The sequence below is a fragment of the Polyodon spathula genome, chromosome 14 (genome assembly GCF_017654505.1).
Source record: "Polyodon spathula isolate WHYD16114869_AA chromosome 14, ASM1765450v1, whole genome shotgun sequence".
NCBI lineage: Eukaryota > Metazoa > Chordata > Actinopteri > Acipenseriformes > Polyodontidae > Polyodon > Polyodon spathula.
The window spans coordinates 24223040-24230222 of record NC_054547.1 but is presented as its reverse complement, the minus strand read 5'-3'; positions in this window follow the sequence as shown (position 1 = coordinate 24230222).

The window sequence follows — 7183 nt, the reverse complement described above, 5'->3', positions numbered from 1 at the left end:
GGATGCAGTATGCTCTTTGTAAAAATGCGCTACAGTGTTTTGGAAGCATTCAACTTTGCCACAGGATTTTTTCGGGGACCCTGTGACTTCTCTTATTCAATTAGTAAATTTTGAATGCCAACCACTGTACTTGATTTCTCATTGTACTTGAGAACTGAAAAACATGGGTGTTGACAGATGTGTATTGTCACAGATGGTTCTGGCACGTCCCCCTTTTGTGCTATAAATCATTAGATCCTTTTGCATGGAAGGTCTTGGTTGCAAGGGTGTGCGGTTCTTTGATGGACTCAAAGGGAATGGAAAACATGGGACATGTTAATACGTTAAGTTAGATATTGGTTTGAAATAATGAGTATTGAAAAATGCTTACAATAGTTTCATATTAATCAATCCTAAAATTGGCAAAAAGCAGAGGTTGTATTAAAACCTGCTTTAACTGGATTTTGAAGAAGCTCAGCCTTAGTTCAGTCATTGTAGCACTATGGCATTCTGGTGTATTAATGCTAGCCTGTATTTAGATATAAATAACTGGACCTTCCATTCAAAACTTAAAATATTTATCAATGAAGTAAAATAATATTACAATTTACGTAATTAGAAATACATCTTACAATGACATCTAAAGTTAAACTGTTGAAAGCACATGTCAAAAGTTTATTATAACAGAAGCATGGTGTTGACAATATTGTAAATATATTGTTTTACACATTTGAAATAATGTTCATTTAATTTAATCAATTTAAGAATTAGTTCAATTTCTCTAACTAAACAAAACATGTCTTTTAGACATAACAATATCAATTAAACCAAAGAATATACATGTTTAGTTTATATAAAGATTTTACTGCAGTAATAAACAGAGGTAATTATTTGCAGAACAAGCTGTAGAGTTTGAACGTGAAATAAATAAATTTGGGGTCTGCGGTTTTTCGCTAGATGTTTGTCTCAGAAACACAGTATAATTCTGGAAGGGCATTAGACCTTCAAATGATAAGACTTAGTCTTATATATCAATAAGCAGGATTCAGTGTTGACTTGAAAGCAGGATTTGCCAACCTTGAATGCTAACCAACATTAGGTGCTTTAGAAAGAGAGGAGTATGTATCACATTATATCATGAGATATTAATGAGAGCTTAGTTATAAAAATTAGGATGTATGCTTTTTGTATTATCTGAAAAGATACCGGTCCACGCGTCTCTTGAATTGGCCAAAAAATGACTTAATGTAGTAAATTTGGAAAAGTGCTAAGAGTGGAGTTTCATATCAATTAAAACACTAGCCTTGGCGAGTAAACAAGATGTGTGGAAACCAGCTTGTGCAGGCAACTTTTAGAAACAGAGAGAGAGGTCAAGCTTAGTCCAAGCATGGTACAAGTTAATATAAGGCTATTATATTTAACATGTTTCATTATAGCTTAAAATTTAAATGGAAATAACTGGACTTGCCACTGTATACTTATTCAAAGGCTTGTGATAAACCCCTACAGTGTTTTAGTTCTACACTTTGTTAACAGACATTTGTATATAAGTTAAACTGACCCATTGACAACACACTGAAAAGGTAACATAATATGCGGCTAAGAGGTTAATGGAATTAAATAGATCTGGTGTTACATATTAAAAGCATCTCTCATATATACACAGATACTTGTATTTAGTAGCAAGGACCCTGTGAACTCCAGTTCACCTCATTTATAGGGAAAGGAGGGGTGGAAGATAGTGAACCATGAGCTCACATTCAGTTAATTTTGAAAACAGAGTTGACCGGATCCTTCTAGAAAATAACATTAACTCAAAGATAGGAACTGTCAAGGAAGATTGGTGATCAGATTTAATTGGGACTCCTGATGTATTCAATGGAGGGAAAATCCTATAAAAACTAAGGTAAAACCCCAGTCAAGTATTGCTCGACTTGTTAACTACAAGCTGATGTGATCCATGCTCTGAGGATCTCTGAAAAACTGATTTGGTCGAAGTCAAGTCTCTGCCTTTTGAAGACAGTTCTTATTTTTCAATATATCCACTATATACTGGAAGATAAGCAGATTTTTGAATTTAATCTTTTATATTGATGCATTGCTATAGATTATAGAAATTATGAAATAATGTTCTAGAATTTAGCGATGGGCATTTTTAGCATTATGCATGCATAGCCTGATGGCTAAATATATAATAACCATATTTGTGTTACTTTATTTAAGTACTAATGCTGTTAAACCTGTAAAGCACTGGATTGCCCAGACTGCTTTTTACTTGGGATTTATGGTGGTCTGCGCAACCAACCAATCGAATATTTAAATCATTTAATAAACTGAACAGAGCAGTTGTACTGCTCTGATTCATTAAATCTGTGTCTGTGTGATTTTCTTGATTATTAAAAAGTCATCTGGATACGTTGCAAGCCCTGTGCACGAACAATCCATTACAGGAGTCCAAAACATCTTTGTGTCGTCCTGAACGTCTCCCCTGAGTTTAAAAGTGTGCCAGAGCACATATATCAATAAAAAGAGTTTGTGCGAATCCTGAAAGTATGCAGCTGCCATGGACTAGCTTATGAAGCACACATGCAAATGTTGCTTTGTACCCCTTTCAAATTGTGAGGAGACAGAAGGACACAACAGGCTTGTCCTCAAACCTCAATGAAATGTGATAGCCATGTGGTGGTCAATGTAGTAAAAGAACTTGATCTGATACCGCTCTGGTTAAACAGGATGTAAAAAAGTGAACATTAAGTCAGTATGTCACGAGATTTCTGGATGTTGTTAAAAAATGTACAAATATTACAGCCTAGCTTGAAGGCAATTGTTCCTTACTCTTCCACACTTATAATCACCCAACCACACAAACTACTCAAGATGGACACCTGCCCACATATTTATTATGCTGAATATGCCTATTTTCTGTCCGTCAGACTACAGAGCACATACTGGCACAGAAAAGATGGTAATCCAGAATGCAAAGTGAAGCAGCAATGATGGCCAAAGATGATTAACATGTTGTTGCCATGGTATCTCATTACTGATTAACATGCCCAACGCATTCGAAGTTAAGGGCTGCATGCAACATCATATGTTCAGAAGCCTTGCTTGCTGAAGGCCAACAGAAGTTTAAACATCTGTCAAATCAAGCCTTGGCTCTGATGAACAACGTAGTCACTAGAGTCCAATGTCACGATCAGGTCTTTTGCAGATATGAAAAAGAAAACTAGGAAAATCCAAACACATCAATATTGGGTTATTAATTGTTTTCTACAGAGCTCTGAAGATGTTATCATGAAGACTGTTCTGAGCCTATTACTGCAGCACCAACAACACCATAAAGATGAGACAAGATGGGACAATGTGGAAAACTCAGAAGGCTGATCTCACATGCTTAAGGGGAGAAAGCTACATCTGGAAACAACTACACGACATCTGACAACCTTGGAGATGCATTTATGCTACAGTGAATTCCACACTTTGCATATGCAACAGAGTAGGTAATTGATTTAAATTGTTTAATTGATATGACAAACTAGACAAATCTTAAGCTAAGGTTTCAGCTGTATCAAGTAATTATCTGCTCCACAGTGTCTAAAGCCACACCAAAAAATTTACCTGCAGATGTCAAGGAGACCACAAGACCCACATGTACCCACGAAGAAGCGGACACAATAATTATTTTGCATGCTATAGATGCAAATAGAAAGTCTGCTCTCATTAGACAGAGATTTGTAGTCTAAAACCAGACAGAGAAGTTATTGTTTTACTGTTCCACTATTTGAATGTGCTTTGACAGGCTATGACTTTTTCCCACCCTTGCTGACAGTTCAAGTATTACTGGATCGTGGTGCAGACAGTTATAGTGACCTTGAAGCATTAGCTGCACTTGATAAGTAACATGCCATTAATGCAGTATGGAATTTAATTGTTGCACTCTATGACCCTCAAGAAAAAAGCACAAGAACTGGCTAAAGATCATTTGCAAAACACCCTCCTTGTAAACACAGCATGTACTGTATCGTGTGCTTCTTGGCAGACAGAAGTTTGAGTGTTTCCCCTTATGATCCAGACTATGTATTTCTGGTGTAGTTCCAATCTATTTTGATGGACCAAGGTCTACAAAGCTTGTACAGCTTGTTTGTTCACAGAGTGCTTAACCCTGCAGTGCAGACTGCAAGTACACAGGGAGTCAGTTACCGGGCACAGAACTGTGTTCCCGCCTGGGGAGAAACAGGTGTAGCAATGTAACAACACTCACACAAAAAACCAGAGCAGGGTTAAGATGACGTTATGTTAGAATATGTGTTTATAAACAGAAACAAGAAACAGATTACACGTTAATAGCAAAGTTTGACATTTTTTAAACAAAAAATTGAATTCAGTCAGCTGGTTTATACTTCAATAAATAAATAACCTTCAGTTTACACTCTTAACGTTTACTGACAAAACCCATAGACTGTAGAAATGCACCCATCAATCAGCGTGAATTCCAGGGTCAGATATTTCAGTGTTACTTTTAAAGTGAATGCACCATTAGTTATCTGATTCTGATTTTACAGAATGATACATGGCTAATGAATGGAGAAATCCACTTGCACCACTCACATTCTACTGGCCCAGTATAATGTTTATTGATAGTTCACCAAATATGCAGTTTGTGTTGCAATATATTAAATAAAGGAACAAGGGAAACTGCAAAAAAAGCTATTATTGGAATATGTAAAAATTACAATAATTGTGACCATTGAAAAATACAAAAGTAAACCATGTTTCAGTTTGAGACTCATTTCTAAGTTCTAAGTCCCCTTTGACTGTTAGCTTGAAATTTGCTATTTGTCACTTCCAATGATCTCTTCTTCTGATTCACTTCCAAGCCAGACAATCACTTCTTGTTCTTTTTGTTGTGTTTCCTTACTGGCTCATGCCATAGCTCAACTATAGAGTTGGTGGTGAAGCTTGTACTGGCTATAAAAAAAATACATTTGTTTTGTTTTGTATTGTATTGTATTGTATTGTATGCCCACAAACTGCACAGTCACTTCCCCTTTCTGTCAGACTCTTACATATACCAGATCTTCTTCCATGATACCACTATCTTTAACAATCTGACATCACTGACAGGAACTGCACCTCATACTTTATCTTGCGGCTGGCTTCTTTCTACCTCAGCAATATAGTGCATAATGACCCTTGCTTGTTTGCCATTCCTGTAAGTGTGTCCTACATTTAGCCCTTTCTGTTCATCAACCCTATGGAAAGAACAAAATTAATTCTAAATTGGTTAACACTACCTGTTTTCATCAATCCTGCACCTTTCATTAAACTTGTGTACCTTTTTCTCCTTTGCTGAAGTTAGTCCAGAGCTCCAAGCTATACGCTGTATGCACCTGTGTCTGTGTTAGGTGTCACCTTTAAGAGCTAGATTCAGCTTCCTATGTTTATTTTGTCTCGACTAACAATAAAAGTTCTCTACTTCATTGATCTTTGACATCTGCTTGCTTGCTTGTCTGACCATGTGCTGCAATTGTTGATAGAAGTAGAACACACCAGAACACACCAGACCCTTACATAGGTGCATTTGTGGTCCTCAGAATTAATGAGAATTAATGACTGAGTTGGTCACAGTTAAAGTGTCCACAAAGGAACAATTTTTTCTCTCACTTTCCTATGCAGCCGTTCTGGTTTGCTTTGCATGGTGAGAGCTTAAGGGCAGCCAAATACCTGCAGTATTATCATCTACATTTATCCCATACCACCATGGAAATGTTTGATCTATAACAGTATAATTCAAACTTTGGAATCGCCCCTTGCCATATCAAGGAGTTACAGACAATCAGAGAGCATTTGTCAAAAGAAAGTTCACACCACAAAGTTATTGTTATGATCATTATTCAAGTTTCACTGAGAACATAAACAAGAAAAATTTAATTCATTAGAAAAAACATTGTTAAAATAGTTATTGTTTAAGCTTGAAGCCACAAAGGTCAGAAAATTCAATATAAAAAATACAATTAAATTAACTTCAATAGTGCAGCTTTAAGTCATAGAAATCAAGAAATTCCATATCACTTATTACAGACCCAGAGCAGAGATACTGAGATGCAATGGGCAGGGTTGCATTCAATGATAGAAAGAACACCATTAAGAAGGAAAAGTTCAGCAGCACAACTGTAAATTGAACAGTGAAAATTCATTGTGCTTCCTCGTTAGCTTCAGTAACAGTACATTACCCAGCAGAGAGCTGATATCCTTCGTCGCATACGTCTCTCTCTCTCTCTCTCTCTCTCTCTCTCTCTCTCTCTCTCTCTCTCTCTCTCTATATATATATATATATATATATATATATATATATATAGTACTGTGCAAAAGTTTTAGGCAGGTGTGAAAAAAATGCTGTAAAGTAAGAATGCTTTAAAAAATAGACATGTTAATATTTTATATTTATCAATTAACAAAATGCAAAGTGAGTGAACAGAAGAAAAATCTACATCAAATCAATATATGGTGTGATCACCCTTTGCCTTCAAAACAGCATCAATTCTTCTAGGTACACTTGCACACAGTTTTTGAAGGAACTCGGCAGGTAGGTTGGCCCAAACATCTTGGAGATTTAGGCAGTCTCAGTTGCTTCTCTCTCTTCATGTAATCCCAGACCGACTCAATGATTTTGAGATCAGGGCTCTGTGGGGGCCATACCATCACTTCCAGGACTCCTTGTTCTTCTTTATGCTGAAGATAGCTCTTAATGACTTTCGCTGTATGTTTGGGGTCGTTGTCATGCTGCAGAATAAATTTGGGGCCAATCAGATGCCTCCCTGATGGTATTGCATGATGGACAAGTATCTGCCTGTACTTCTCAGCATTGAGGAGACCATTAATTCTGACCAAATCCCCAACTCCATTTGCAGAAATGCAGCCCCAAACTTGCAAGGAACCTCCACCATGCTTCACTGTTGCCTGCAGACACTCATTCGTGTACCGCTCTCCATGCATAGTTGAGCCGCTTGGCCTTGTTTCCACGTCGGAGGTTTGGCTTTTTGGCCGCAAGTCTTCCATGAAGGCCATTTCTGACCAGACTTCTCCGGACAGTAGATGGGCGGCACCTTGGTGAGGGGCGGAAGTATGAGTATGTCAATTCCAGCCACTGGAGTCAAGTGAAATTAAGGATACCTGTCAGTTTGGGATTGGGGCGGGGCGGGGT